This window comes from Lissotriton helveticus, chromosome 7 (assembly GCF_964261635.1).
Source record: "Lissotriton helveticus chromosome 7, aLisHel1.1, whole genome shotgun sequence".
Classification (NCBI taxonomy): Eukaryota; Metazoa; Chordata; class Amphibia; order Caudata; family Salamandridae; genus Lissotriton; species Lissotriton helveticus.
In genome coordinates, this window is record NC_136068.1 from 1024545750 (window position 1) to 1024561476 (window position 15727).

Below are 15727 nucleotides of genomic sequence, written 5' to 3' on the forward strand. Positions count from 1 at the left end.
ATGGCAGAAGAGGAATTGGCAAAAAGAATTAACAGAACTGTTTAAAACTAGGTTGTTAAACTTAGTGGTGCAAAAGGCAGCATATGCTCCATAAAGTAAGTTGTCTTCCAAGTAGCAGTACTCTCAGTGTGCAAAACTGTCCATGGGTTTAGCTGTCTAGTTTTGACCACGAGGACCATCAACAGCATCACAGGATGGAAAAAGCTTCTCACACTTTTATAAATACATTATTTTACAAATATAAATATAATGAATTAAATGTCAAACTGATATTTTTGTGAAAAAATTGTAAATTTACAGAATATCGGGACATAATAGTCCGGTTAATCCTGACTAGCTATATCTGCTCGAATGTGGCCAAAAATTATATTCCTCAATTTGGCTGAAGATTTACTGTCATGACTTACCATTCGATGACATGCACTGGACTCCGGATAACTAAAGGCACTGTCAAAATCACAATAGCCTCAGAATGCTTGGTAAAATCAAAGACAATGAATGGAGTGATACAGAGGATTTGAATTCCTTGCACAACCTTATTGTAAGACTGTATATGACCAAGTTGTAATCATATGCAAGGAATTTCATAGAAGGGCTGCCGATCGTAAATGCACCTCAAGAACATGGGTGCTACAAGGACAGCACATGGTCAGTCACTACATCCTTCTGGTGAACAAGTGCAAGCACATAACCGTTTGTACAAGTAATTAGAATGTTAAAGCTATCCAATGAGCAAAAAGATGGGTCAGTTTAAGGCTTGAAAATCTACTTTCAAATGGCAGCTTTCTTATCTGGACTGCTGCATACACACAAACACGTAATGCTTTCCTACTGGTCAAACTCAGTGTAATTTTGGTTGCACTATGGAAATCTCATCATGGTGGTTAAATAGAGGATGGTGATAAAAATGAAAACCTTTTATTAACTTTCAATGTTTTAATGTCACAGATGGTGCTTTGGAGGGGTTTGTCAGTGAGGGGGTGGAGATGGAAGGAGGTTTAAATGTAACCCCTGAAATGCAAAGAAAAAGTAATGGTAACTTTTCATTATAATTTAAGAACCTAAACAGTGCCTCAATCTACCGCGCTTCACATACAGTTTCTATACAATTATTAACACTATCACATGTCCTCGTTCTGTATCAATCCAACATATAAAATCTTTAGTCAAAAACTTCGCTGTCATGTGGTCCGCTATTACATAAGTAATGTACCTTGACATGCATGTCACACTGTTGAGAGGCATCTGGGCCCCTTTTTCTTAAGTCAAACTAATCCTACAATTATCCAATGGCAAGGCAGGTTTCTTAATGTTCATACACACCGTGAAGGGAGCTGTTGCATACACACGCAAATGTGTTTAAATATGGAAACATCGAGGTTTGGTCTTCCAGAGAAAAACAGTAAATAAATTAAAGTTTTGGAGTGATGAGATGGTTGGCAGCACAGTACAGCAAAGTTACACTTCTTTTGGGAGACAAGAGGTGAATTGGGAGGGCCAGCCTGGATACCAGAGGGGTACTTTATGATCTGTGTCTTCCTGCAAAAGCCCCTGAAGATGCAAGTAGACACAATGGAATTAGACAGAAAACACAAAGGCAGCACCAGGTTCCTCCTCACCTTGAACCCAGCCGCACCAGGAGATGGGAAATTATCAAGCGATGTATTGACACATTCATGAAGCTAAATCCTCATCAGCGAGACCTGGTCCAAAGAATTCAAGTCGGTCCCCAAAACGTTCAAGAACGGCTGCTCCAGTTCATGCGTTAGTTATTGCAAAATATTTTATAAAAAAAAAAAATAAGTCTCTTGGACACTTTGTTTCAAAGAGCAAAATAATTCACAACGGATCCACGAGTCTAAATGTTTTTCGTTTTTTTTTCACAGATTAGGGTTTACTTCTTCATGAAGCTGCAATGTACTGACTTCTTTCTTTCCAGCGAGTCACAGGACCTCTGCTTGGCAGTGTGGTAACATTCCCAGCGCACAAACCAATCATGTCATTGAGCTACAAAAGAAGAAGAAATCATATCAAACATTGGGCAAGGAAGCTATTGTATTTTACATTGTTTATGCAAAGAAAATGCTGATGGAGAGCAATGACGCGGAAACCAGGCTATTTTTAACCTGGGGCCGGATCAAAAGCGGTTTTGGAATTCCCATCTTGCACTACACTAACTCCCCAGTGCGCCTCACTGTACTAGAACTCTTGAGCATCACTGCACACATACTGGCCTGACAGATTGACGCCTGTCCAACTGACCATCCTTCTAAAAACCATAGGACTGGGAGGAAGAGCCACTAATCTAATCCAAGTTTGAGCTGGGAGAAATGAGGGCGCTGTAGAGCGTTCCCGCACTGCTTGACAACACATACTGTCGTTTTACTCACAAGAACTATTAACAAGCATTTGCAATGCAATAGGTCTCACATTTATGAGAGTTTGAGCTATTGGCATTGTAAATGACAATGTCTTTTATTTGTGTGTTGTTTTTAAAACAGATAAATACAAGCATTTGCAATGCAATAGGTCTCGCATTATTAAAGTTTGAGCTATTGGCATTGCTAATAATAATGCAACACCAATAGCTCAAACTTTAATAATGCGACACTGATTGCATGGCAAATGCTTGTTCATCCTTGCTTCTCCCTTTGGCAATGTTTTCTTATCTTTTGCTTCATTCTTCTTTCTCCCTTTTCTGCTGTTCAAGGTCAAATGCTGATGATGAAGAATAAGTGCTGCTCCCTAAACTGAGCGCAGGTGTCCATCACCAGCAGCCATCTGCATAAATTATACCTATGCTTTGAAAGGAAGCTAGTACCCCTATTGTCTATGATTGATGTAGGAGAGATGTTTGCACTGCTGTCCGTGTGTGCTTTACATTTGAAGGAAGGTTCACATAGGTGACAGGAGCTCCCTCACTTTCCTTGTCAGGACATCTAGGCACATACCTGCATTTAGAGTACTGAAAGTATAAACTCCAGAATGCATAACTTGCTATGCAATTTCTGTTTATTTTTTTGAATTCTCGAACTCACACTTTTCTTTCTTCCATGAAAAAATCAGCACTACATGGCCCAAAAATGCCCGGAAAATACACAGATTTGCTGCTTATACAGAGTCAAAGGAAACTTAACTGGTCTTATTTGGAATCCGAGTGAATAATATTAGAAAAGGTTCTGCCTCTAAGATCATACTCCGACCCTTGAACCTACCTGAACACGGGATCAACAGACACGTGATAAAACTCTCAAGTAAATAATTAAACAAACTGTAAGCAGAGACTCTAATATCTCAGAATGTAAAGTGATGATGGTTAAAGACACAGGACTAGATGGTGTCACACTTTGGACAGGTGCCACTTGGTAACTATGCAGTGTCCTGCCCATGCTACAGTCCTACAACAACGTGCTTCTCACTTAAGACCCATCTCATTCACATGGAGTCGCAAAACTCAGGCGATAAAGTTCAAATCTCCCTGAACCCCGATAAACTCTACCGAGCTGATGACGATGTTGACTGCAAATACTTTTCAAGCGCATTTTTGCACTTTTTTTCTCATTTTTTAAAAAACAACCTTGTTTTGAATGTAAGTTTTGCGCAATACCGAGGTCTACAAATAATGTGGAAAATGTCTTCATACTGCACAACAGATTAACAACAAAACTGCAGGGCTCGTGCGTTTGAGTCCCTGCCTGTCCAGGATGAACTAGTGAGGAACAAACGTCTGCGGACTAAGCCTAGACCTTCCTTTCACCCTGCAGGCCTGACCCAGCGCTTACCATAGTCCATGATGGAGTAGGGGCAACTGTTGGTGTTGCACTTTCTCCACAGAGAGGCGTACTCGCGGCCCGACTCGTTCTCCACCCAGCCATTGCCTGCCAGCGTGCTGATGTCGAAGATGATGGCGCAGAGCAGGAGCAGCGGGAGGATCCACTTGCAGCGCTTGTAGGCGATGCCGCACTTGAACATGGAGGGGCCAGGCGAGCTGGGACACAACGGGAGCGGGAGGTCGGCTCGGCACGGGCAACTCACGAGTCTGTCCCGGGACACTAACCGAGGCGGCCCGACAACAGCACAAAGCAGGCGGCCCCACCCCGAGCGCGCAGTGAGTCAGAGCACCGCGGGGCTGGGCGACACCTGAGCTCCCACCCGCCCCGCCCGCAGCTGCCTGGGCGAGGAGGCACTCGGGTTACAACGCACCCCCTGCCTGCCCGCCCGCCCACCCGGCGCTTAACCCCTACCTGGCCAGGTGGGGCCGGCGGAACAGCAGCCCATTGTACTTTTCGAACTCAGAGCGGGAACAGTCCTGTTTCAACCTCCGCCCGAAACACTTTAATGTATTCTATACATAACAAGTGGGTGTGGTGTGAGCGCGCGCGGCTGACGTCAGGAACGCGGCTGACGTCAGCGGCGCGGCCGCCTGGGCTTGGAGTCTGCTGGAGCGCGAGACGGGCGCGCGGACAAAGAGTTGGTGGCGGAGCAAGGAGTTGTGCGGGGGGGCACGCAGGCAGCTGAGAGGGAGCTGGAGCCTCAGGAAGAAGCGCGGGTGGAACGACGGGCACAGTGGCGCCTCCCGCTGCCGCCAGCAGCCATGGCGCGGGCGCGAGCTGCGATACTCGAGACTGGACTTGCGAGACCTACACAGGTAAGGAGAGCTGCGACAGATCTGGGTGCTGTGGGGTGTGTGAGCCCTTCTCAATTGTGCTGGTGTGCTGTGCTAGCGGCCCTCATCCTCCTGGACCTCTCTGCAGCATTCGACACTGTCTGCCACCGCACCCTAGTACAGCGCCTCAGCAACATCGGAATCCAAGAGAAGACATTGGAGTGGATCATCTCGTTCCTCGCCGGAAGAACCCAGAGAGTCCGCCTCCCCCCGTTCAGATCCGAGGCCACCGAAGTCATCTGCGGCGTACCACAAGGATCCTCACTCAGCCCCACCCTCTTCAACGTCTACATGAGCCCCCTCCCAGCCATCGCACGCCAACACAACCGTAACATCAACTCCTACGCCGACGACACCCAGCTGATCCTCTCCCTCACCAACGATCCCGCCAGAGCCAGCCTACACGAAGGGATGAAAGACGTCGCAGAGTGGAGGAAGAACAGCCGCCTGAAACTGAACTCAGACAAGACGGAAGTCCTCATCCTGGGATCATCGCCCTCTGCTTGGGACGACTCCTGGTGGGCCCCTGCCCTGGGCACCACCCCCAAGCCAACGGACCACGCACGAAACATGGGCTTCATCCTGGACTCCTCCCTCTCGATGACCAGACAAGTCAACGCCGTATCGTCATCGTGCTTCAACACCCTGCGCATGCTCCGTAAGATATTCCGATGGATCCCCACCGAAACCAGGAAGACAGTCACTCATCACCAGCCGACTGGACTACGGGAACACCTTCTACGCGGGAACCACTGCCAAACTACAGAAAAGACTCCAGCGCATACAGAACGCCTCCGCACGACTCATCCTGGACATCCCTCGCCGCAGCCACATCTCTACCCACCTGAGAGACCTGCACTGGCTCCCCGTCAACAAGAGGATCACGTTCAGACTCCTCACCCACGCACACAAGGCTCTCCACGACATGGACCCGAAGTACCTCAACAGCCGCCTCACTTTCTACACACCCACCCGCCAGCTACGATCGGCCAGCCTAGCCCTCGCCGCCGTACCACGCATTCGCAGAGCCACCGCTGGAGGAAGGTCCTTTTCCCACCTGGCGGCCAAGACCTGGAACTCCCTCCCCATCCACCTACGGCTGACCCAGGACCACCTCTCCTTCAGAAAACAACTCAAGACCTGGCTTGTCGAGCAGTAACGAACCCCTCCCCCCAGCGCCTTGAGACCCTACTGGGTGAGTAGCGCGCTTTACAAATTGTTGATTGATTGAAGGGAGCACTTCGGGGCGCATTGACGGCCGTGGAGTCGTAAATGCAGGAGGTTTGCACGCAACAACCTCTGTCTACTGAAGTGCTGAGTAGCCAGACAGACCCGGTGAGGGGGGGCATCGGGGAAGCCCCGCGTGTGTGAGTGTGTGTGCGCGCGCACGCGCATTTGTGTATGTATGTAAGCCCCGCGTGTGCCCAGCGACTGGGGTGGGGGGGTGGTGGTGGTGAGGGAGGGAGGGTGTGTGCGTGTGCGTGTGTGTGTGTGTGTGTGTGTGTGTGTGTGTGCGCGTGTGTCTCTGTGTGCGTGCGCTGAGGCTTACAAGGGAGACAGGAGATGGGGAACGCGCGCGCGACCTCATCCGATTATGGCAGGCTGCGCGTTCACATCTCTCATCTCCCTTAGCTCCTTGTAAGCAGAACCGCTCACAATAGGCCTCGCAGCGACATCGCTTCGCGATCGTCGCAGGTGCGAGACCTAAAAAGGCATTGTCATTTACAATGCCAATAGCTTAAACTCTCGCAAACGCGAACCTATTGCATTGCAAATGCGTACTATAAAAAAAAAAAGCATTAGGAGAGAGCTTGTCCTGTCTGCAACAGCATGCAGGACAACGCTATTTGAGAAAATAGTGCTCGGAGGCTGTGATTAAATCCTACCAAGCAACAACATACCTAACTGGGGCTGTCGCCATGGGAGGTTACAAAAAGGCGGGGCTACTAAGCCTTTTGACCAATGATCAGCCACAGTTCACAGTGGGCAATGACAAGTCAATGAAAAATGTGTGCGGAGCTATACGTCCCTATCTCAATACAGCATGCCTCGTTGAGCAGTGCATGTGCTGCCCAGGCTCAACCTAAAAAGCTTCCAAGGGGTTAAAATGAATTATACCCATAAATCATTAAAATGCACCAATGACTGATTCGTTTACAGTGCTCTTAAAGTGAATCCAAGAAAAAGCACAGATAACACAATGTGTTCAAGTTGTGAACTCTTAAACACTTACCTTTTTTATATTTTTCTACTTGCATGTTTGATCGCCCAGCCTTACCAAAAGAATTACATATGCCAATATCTATAACAGGAACTAAAATAGATTGAGTTTATAAAAGCGCTTCAAATTCCAAACCAGGTGATCTATCATTCAAGAGTCAGTCTGTACCCTATTTAGAAAGTAACGTGTATAATAAACTGTAGTAAGCATATTTAAACAAAAATCCCATCTCCACTCACCACTCCTGCAACAAGGCGCCCTGCCCACTGTCACAGCCCTCCTCCTGATTTGAACTACATGGGAAGTGCATGTGCCGAGCTTAATTAAAAAAAGCAAAAAACATAAGTGCCAGGGCCCTCGTCACGAGGCCACTGTAGCTTGCACCACCCAGTGCCTCTGCCAGTTGCCACTGCAGCAGCAGCTCCCCTGCTAAGGCGGAGGCGCATCGCCCCACTGCTTTTCAGTGAAAAATAAAATGATAATAATAATGGCTATTATGACGGTTTTCCCTTGCTCAATTCCTGCAGTTGAAGGCAGGGCGGGCTGTCCCTTCCGACATGACACAGCTGCAGGAAAGAGGAGTGATGGCACTGCTTCAAGTGCGCATGACAGTTTGACCGGCTGTCTAAGGCCGGCAAAACCATCATGGGAACTTCCATCTCTCCACCCGAGCTGTGCTGTACAGCCGGGTGGAGAGCAAACACAGGGTCGTAGTCCCTTAGTGGGCGTCTAACTAGGGTGCTCACATCAATCACGACTCTGCTCTTACGCTGGGTAATAAGAGCATGAGCTCAACTTCTGGATTGATGTAGTGGAGCCTGTGGCATGCCAGGAGACTAGGAGCAGAGGTTAGAAGAGCACCGACGCTGCAGATCGCAGGTAAGCATTTTTAAAATTATTTTCTCTGCGCAGACTCCCCCCGCGTTGCCCCACCATTTTAATGCCCCAGCAGCCACCACTGAATGACAGTACCAACACAATTTAGCATCACGTTCTTACAAAAGTGACAATTCAGACTATTCCAGGCCCCCCACCCCCAAAAGCTATGTGTGGCTTGGGCGGCAGTCTCTGTATTAGACAAATAGTGCCACCATGTAGCAGTATGTCATAAGTGCCGGTGTTCACAATTAAGTGCTGGTGCCGAGCACCGGAAACCAAGGCTCAAATTAAGCACTGAAGAATTGGTTATCAAATTATTTCCAAATCACTTGCCACGGCCAACTGCATTACTCACGCCACATTTCCGTGGGGCGAAGATAACAATATGTTACTAGGTTGCGCTGATGAGTATTTTTCGGTCTTTCAAAAGCAGAGAAACCCTCTGGGGTACTTTCACTAGGGTGAACAGATTTTCAGAACGGAAAACGGGGACGAGCACAGACACAAATAGGACTACATGTCCTATTAGTACCTATGAGGTATCAGGCATTCTTATATATATTAATTAAAAATTAAACATTCCCTCCCATTTCTGTGAAGATCTCCAGGGTCAGGCTGCTGGTGGGTCTGGCCTTGACTTACAAGCTCTGCAGCCTTGATACACACCTCGTTAAATCTTGCTGTGCTGCTAGAATGAGACGAGTCGGCACAATAGGCAGTCTAAAAAATCTAATTTCTGCCCCCGATTTTTGAGAGATGGCCGGTTGAAATGTGAGCCTGCACAACACTGATTAATGAGCATGTTCACCCGGCCCCCTCTTAAAAACGGGACATGTTATTGTTTTAGGAGAAAAAGTTGGGACGCCGTGACAATCCCTGAAAACTGGGATCCACAACATCTGGTCACCCTAACTTTCACCCACTTCTACCTTTGTGTCTTGTTAGAGGCCCATTGGCAAAATCAGCCTTGTATACCATTTGCAAACTTCGACGCTCATTGCCCCAAGCATGTCCCGAGGATGTTGGGGCGGGTGGCAAAAACGAAAATAAATACATTAAATTAAATACACTTATCTTTCTGCAATGAATGCAAAGTACTCAATCGTCTTCTCTCGAGAAAGGCTCCCAAGCTAAATCTGGCCTGCTCTCATACTGCTAACCAGCATGAGAGCAGTGCCATGATTGGAGGGAACGGCCTCTCACGGCGCTCCACAGCGCACTGGAGGCCTGCACATACTCTCCATCCAGTCGTTTTAAAACAGCTGGATTGAGAGGTTTAAAGTGTGCCGGCCAAAGAGACCTGCGCACTTTAAACAAGTGCAAAGGCGGCCCACCTTCCTCCGTGCTGCTGCTGCTATTCAGCAGGCCCACCCTGTCTTGTCACTCTATTCGGGACAGGGTGACAAAAAATTAAATGGTAATGAATTACCATTTCATTTTTCGTCTCTGGGGGCATTTCAGTGGCGTGACGCTCCTCCTCTGTAACAGAGGAGCCACCCTTTATTAACTTCCTGTTATTTCTGAGCTGGGCATCCTGTCTTGAGTGTGGACACTTCACTTATGGACTGCGCCAGCACCCAGGCATGATGCCAGTTCACCAACTTAACAGGTAAGTCGCTTGGTCGTCTTATTTACAGTTGCACATTTTATTTTGAACCTCTTTTACTTCAGTGCAGCAGCTAGATGCGGTCACCCAGAGGTTCGAAAAATGTGTGATCTTTTAGATGAGAAACTGCCAGCGTTTGTCCGTTTTTCTTTTTCGCCCTCAATCAAAGAATTGATCTGTTTATGTATTTTTTTTAATAATAGACTATTCTGCTGTATAAAATTTAAAAAAAAGCCAGGCCATTACCCACAAAAAGAGGGTGGGAGCACAATGCCTCACACTCCAGCACTAAGTTTGCCTCATGGTAAATGCAGTGCAAGACAACACTTCAGTGACAGTTTTTTGTTTTTCACCCTTGCTGGTCTATCTCTAGACATGCGTTTCAGGATAGTTGTCCTTAGTAGAGAGCAATACATTTTTTGGGGGTGCTGGAAATGCTGCCCAGGGTCTTCTCAGGTCTCTGTGCCCCTCTTTGGGCGCAGGTGCATCAGTCAGAGCTCATTAGCTCTAGAGCCTTTTCAAACAAAAAGGGGGTGGGAACACACCGACTCCCATCTTAGCACTCAATTTCTCCCAACGCTTCATGCTGCAGTGTTATCATGCACTGCATTTACCATGATGCCTTGGTGCATACTGAATGCTGGAATGTGAAGTAGTGTGCTTCTGCTCTCCTTCAGATTACCTGATTCAACCTAGATATTATGCTTATGACTCAAGCCTGATTTATTAACTACATGCCAGGCCCTCCAACCAATATTTTACCCTAATCCACCCCCACCACAAATAAACATTAACAGAACATCGTTCTTCTAAAAGGTGAATGCTTAGCTATTTTCATTAGATATAGTTGAAAATGTACAACGGTAGATGCTTGTTTAGCTCCTGAATTGGAAACTTTCCGTTGAACTAATTGACCCCTCTAGTTCTCAATGACACATTCTATTAGTTTTGAGACGCCCTCACAGTATTGGCCTCGGATCTTTCGAATGTGTTTAATGATACTACGCAGACAAATGTCTAATTGGATTTTGATGTACAAAATTCAGCTGGTTTTCTAAATGTATTGGTTTATTTTCACTTGAGCTGCCTATAAATGTTTCGCTCTCCAACCCCCTCCCCCCCCCCGCACACAAAACCAAAGCAATGCATTTGATATTAATTGGTCCAATTTTGCACTTCATCAACGCAACATCCCTTTGTCGAACCATTATGGTTTCCCTTTTTCTTACTCCTTTAGAAAGGGGCCCAAGGCTGCTGCTTTTTCTCAGCTTGCAGTAGAGTTTAGGACGTGGAATAGTGTTTTCGCAGAGAAATGGGTTAGTCCGTTACCTTTGGAGACTGAGCTTTCTAATGCAACTCCTAAACAAATTCTAGAGATTATTTATTCATTTTAAAAGTTTTATATAGCACTGGCTAGACCCAGAGGTATCAGAGCGCTATACATGAGAAGATAAAATAAAGCAAAGATGGAATACAAATAGATAAAAAGATAATGAAACGTGAAATATACAAATCAAAGTAGATATACAGGTGCAAGAGCTATACACTTCAAGTAATTAGGTAGATGATGTTCGGGAAATGGACAAATATTACTGGACAAATATAACATGGTGATTGGAGATCAGGTGCAGGTCACAGGTTAGGACCCCTAATAATAATTGGGCCAAACATGGCATACAAGTAGATAAAAGATAATGAAAACAACATGCGAAATATACAAATCAAATACATAAAGTAATTAGGTAGATGATATTCAGGAAATGGAGAAATATTACTGGACTAATATAACACGGTGAATTGGAGATCACGTGCGGGTCACAGTTTAGGATCCCCAATAATAATTGAGGAGGTGGATTTTGAGGTCTTTTTTGAAGCTGAAATAGGAGGGGTTACAGGGCAGGTTTTTGGGAGGGCATTCCAGATGATAGGGGCATTACCAGAGAAGGAGCGCGATTGTGTGGCTTTCTTTTTATGCAGTGGTGGGATTAGGAGGAGGTAGTTGGTGCTTCTCAGAGGTCGTGTGGTGCCCGCAATGAGGAGTTTCTTGGAGAGGTACTGCGGAGTGCTTTGGTGGAAGACTTTATGAGTAATGCAGGCAGTTTTGTAGACAGATCTGCCTTCAATAGGGAGCCATTTAAGAGATTTGAGAGCCAGGGATATATGATCGAAGCATTTGCAGTCTGTGATGAGCCTGGTTGCAAGGTTGAGCACAGCTTTGATTGGAGCAAGGTGGAACTTGGGGATTCTGTTGAGGAGGGGGTTACCATAATCAATATGTGAAAGAACAAGTGACTGAAATACAAGTTTAAAGTCATCGGTAGGTATAAAGGGTTTGATTTTCATAAGGTGACGGAGAGTGAAGAGGGCTCTTTTATTTTTTGATGTGGACGTTAACGGTTAGGGTGTTGCAGATAGAAATACCAAGAGATTTGACGGAGTTGGACAGGGTGAGTGAGCAGTTGAGTGCGTTAAGGTCAGAGATCCAGGATTGAACGGGGCAAGGGTTATTTTTAGGGGAGAAGAGACTGATTTCGGTTTTATTAGGGTTACGTTTGAGATGATTGGAATGGAACCAGGTTTGGATCTTGGTAAGGGTGTTGTTCAGGTGTAAGATGTCAGCATGAGTTTTAATCTTGTGATAGATTGGGGTGTGATCGGCGTAGAGGTGGTAGTTGATGCCTGCTTGTTTAAGAAAAAGGGTGAGGGGTTCCATAAAGAGGTTAAAGAGTGAGGGAGAGAGAATAGATCCTTGGGGGACTCCAAGGGAGACAGGAGTGAGGTTAGAAAGACAGTTTTGAATTTTTATTTGCTGAGTTCGGTGTTGTCGGTAGGAGACTAACCATTTGTAGGCAGTACCATCAAGGCCGAAACAGGTCCTAAGCACAATAAGTAGGGCTGAATGGTTGACTGTATCGAACGCTGCAGAGAGATCAAGGAGGATAAGAAGGCAGATCTCGCCAATATCAAGTGAGTGGTGGATGTCATCGATGACATTAAGCATTGCGTTTCGGTGCTGCAGCCTTTCCTGAAGCCCGATTGAAAGGGGTCGAGTAGGTTGAAGTTTTTGATGTGTTTGTCTAGTTGTAGTAGGACACATTTTTCAAGGACCTTTGAGATAAGGGGGAGGTTAGTGATGGGGCGGAGATTGTTTATGTCATTGGGGTCAGCATTAGGGTTTTTGATTATGGGAGAGATTTGTCCAAGTTGAAGGAACACAGCCAGTGGAGAGAGAGAGGTGCTGATTGTGGTCCAGTATGGGGCGATGATGTGCTTAAGGGCAGGGACAAGGTTAGAGGGTAAAGAGTCTTTTGTGTGGAAGAACGGTTTAAGATTACCAATTATTTTAAGGGCTTCTAGCTCAGTTACGGGGAGGAAGTTGAGCAAGGAGGCATTGTTCTTCAATTGTGAGTTAGGGGAGTTGGTTTCCGGAGATGTGGTAGGGGATAGGTGTGGGGAGTGGTGGGGGGAGGGGTGAGGAAGATTGTGGGTGAGGAGAGTGGCTGGGAAGCGGTAGAATAGTGGGTGGAAGAGAGAAGGGGTCAACTGGTCAAGGGGGATGTGGAGAAGGCATTAGAGGTGAGGACGGGTTTGCATTGGGAGTTGGAGGGGAGCTGTGTGGAAAGGAAGGATTTATCAATTTTGGCTATTTTCTCACGAGAAAAAGTGGGAAATTTCTTCACATCCGCCGAGGAGGCGATCAATTCAAATAATTTATATAGCGCGCTACATACCCAGAGGGTCTCAAGGCGCTTGGAGGAGGGTGGGGAATTACTTGTCGAATAATAAGGTTTTAAGTTGCTTTCTGAAAGCTAGGTGGTTCTGAGTGAGGCGAAGGTGAGTGGGGAGCGAGTTCCAGGTTGTAGCCGCCAAGTAGGAGAAGGATCTTCCACCCATGGTGGTTTTGTTGATGCGAGGTACAGCAGCAAGGGCTTGGTTGGAGAAGCGTAGTTGGCGGGAGGGGGTGTAGAAGGAAAGTCGTGTATTTAGGCATTCGGGTCCAAGTTCGTAAAGTGCTTTGTGTGCGTGGGTTAGGAGGCGGAATGTTATCCTCTTATTGACGGGGTGCCAGTGGAGGTTTTTCAGGTGGTCAGAAATGTGTTCATTACGCGGGATGTCTAGTATGAGTCTGGCTGAAGCGTTCTGGATGCGTTGGACTTTTTTCTGAATTTTTGCGGTGGTGCCGGCGTATAGGGTGTTTCCGTAGTCCAGTCGGCTTGTAACCAGTGCGTGGGTGACCGTTTTTCTAGTTTCGGTGGGGATCCAGCGAAATGTTTTTTTGAGCATGCGAAGAATGTTGAAGCAAGAAGATGAAACGGCGTTGACTTGTTTGGTCATTGAGAGTGAGGAGTCCAGAATGACGCCTAGGTTCCGTGCGTGGTCTGTCGGGATGGGTGCTTTTCCAAGGGATACTGGCCATCAAGAGTCGTCCCAGGCAGAGGGGGAGGTGCCTAAGATAAGGACTTCTGTTTTGTCGGAATTCAGTTTCAGACGGCTGTGCTTCATCCACTCGGCTACTTCATTCATTCCTTCATGCAGGTTGGTTTTGGCGGTGTTAGGGTCTTTGGTGAGTGATAGGATCAGTTGAGTGTCATCAGCGTAGGAGATGATGTTGAGGTTGTGTTGGCGTGCGATGGCCGCGAGGGGGCTCATGTATACGTTGAAGAGAGTGGGACTGAGTGAGGATCCTTGTGGCACGCCGCAGATGACTTCAGTGGCCTCTGACTTGAATGGTGGGAGGCGGACTCTTTGGGTTCTTCCGGCAAGGAACAAGGTGATCCAATCCAGTGCTTTTCCTTGGATTCCGATGTTTCTGAGGCGTTGTAACAGGGTGCTATGACAAACTGTGTCGAAGGCTGCGGAGAGGTCGAGGAGGATGAGGGCGACTGTGTCTCCATTGTCCAGTAGAGTTCGGATGTCGTCCGTTGCTGCGATGAGTGCGGTCTCAGTGCTGTGTTTGGCTCGGAAGCCGGACTGTGAGAAGTCGAGGGATTTGTTGGTTTCGAGGAAGGCGGAGAGCTGGTTGTTGACAGCTTTCTCGATGACTTTGGCCGGGAATGGAAGAAGCGAGATGGGGCGGTAGTTTTTGAGTTCGGTGGGGTCTGCTGTGGGTTTTTTCAGAAGGGCGCTGAGATCGGCGTGTTTCCAGCTTTCCGGGAAGGTGGCGGAGTTGAGGGAGCAGTTGATGACGTCTCGGAGGTGTGGTGCAATGATGGAATCTGCTTTGTTGAAGATGTGGTGAGGGCATGGGTAAGTGGGGGATCCTGAGTGGATGGAGTTCATCAGGCGGATGGTGTCCTCAGTGGAGATTGGGTTCCAGTCATTAAGGATGTTCAAGGGGGGTGAAGGTACGGCAGAAGGTTGGGTGGGTTGGTCTTCGGGTTGGTTGTCGAAACTGTTGTGGATGTCTGCGATTTGGATTTGGATTAGCGTGGGAAGTTTGGTTTCAAATGTATAATCATTAAGACACATTAGGAGACAGCTTAATTCATAGTCAAAAAACAATGTTATACCCTATGATGACACCTTCCAACACTGAACTAGAACATGAAATACAGACCCACTGTTTGAGTCCATGTTACACCCATTCGAGAACCAGGGAAAATTTGCCAATGGCTGTTTTAGTTTAGGAGACTGGTGGTAACTGCTTATGAAGCACAGGCTAAATCAGATTACAGCTGTGAATGGTTTTCCTCCTACAATAAATCTCCGGCACCTACTGCTCTTTTAAAAGCAACAGGATGTGAAAGGATGTGTACTTCAAGTGAATTGTCTCCAAGAATGAATCTTCTTCGAGGACAGGTGGTGATGTTGTCTTGGAATAAAGTTAACTTGAATTTGCATTGATTCAGAAGTGTTACTACAGAATTTGTCTCAACATGCCATTGTTTTTTAACAAAACACACCGAGTACATTAGTTGCCCGCATGTAATGCCACTTCCTTAGCAGTGCTTAATTTGAGCCACTGGTTTCCGGGGCTTAGTACCGGCACTTAATTTTCAGCACCAGCACTTATGACAGTCTGCACATGGTGGCTAGTTTAGAGATGAAGACAAAAACAGTTATTAATTCAATATACATTAAAATTACTAATACCTGCAGCCAAAGCCATTCTTATAGCTTTGGGGGACTGAAATAGTCTGAACTGTCACATTTTCAGAAGTGTGCTGCTTAGTAGTTGTGTTGGTACTGTCATTGGTAGCGCTCGCAGGGGCTATGGATGGTGCAAGCTACAGTGGCTTCCTAACGAGGGCCCTTGAACGTACTTTTTTTTTTTTTTTTTTTTACAACTTAAGCACTGTTCCTTCAGCGCCTCTTTATGAAGGAATCTCATCTTGTCGGGGAGAAATTTGATCTA

General features: G+C 46.8%; 1 protein-coding gene across 1 annotated transcript in view; it reads right to left on the reverse strand.

Moving 5' to 3' along the window:
• Window positions 1-902: 902 nt before the first annotated feature.
• Window positions 903-15727, reverse strand: part of LOC144769592 (uncharacterized) — a 241086-nt gene continuing 226261 nt past the window's right edge. Inside the window, exon 3 of the mRNA XM_078653749.1 lies at window positions 903-2007. The gene's annotated coding sequence lies outside the window, so the exon portion shown is untranslated. The remainder of the gene's footprint in view (window positions 2008-15727) is intronic.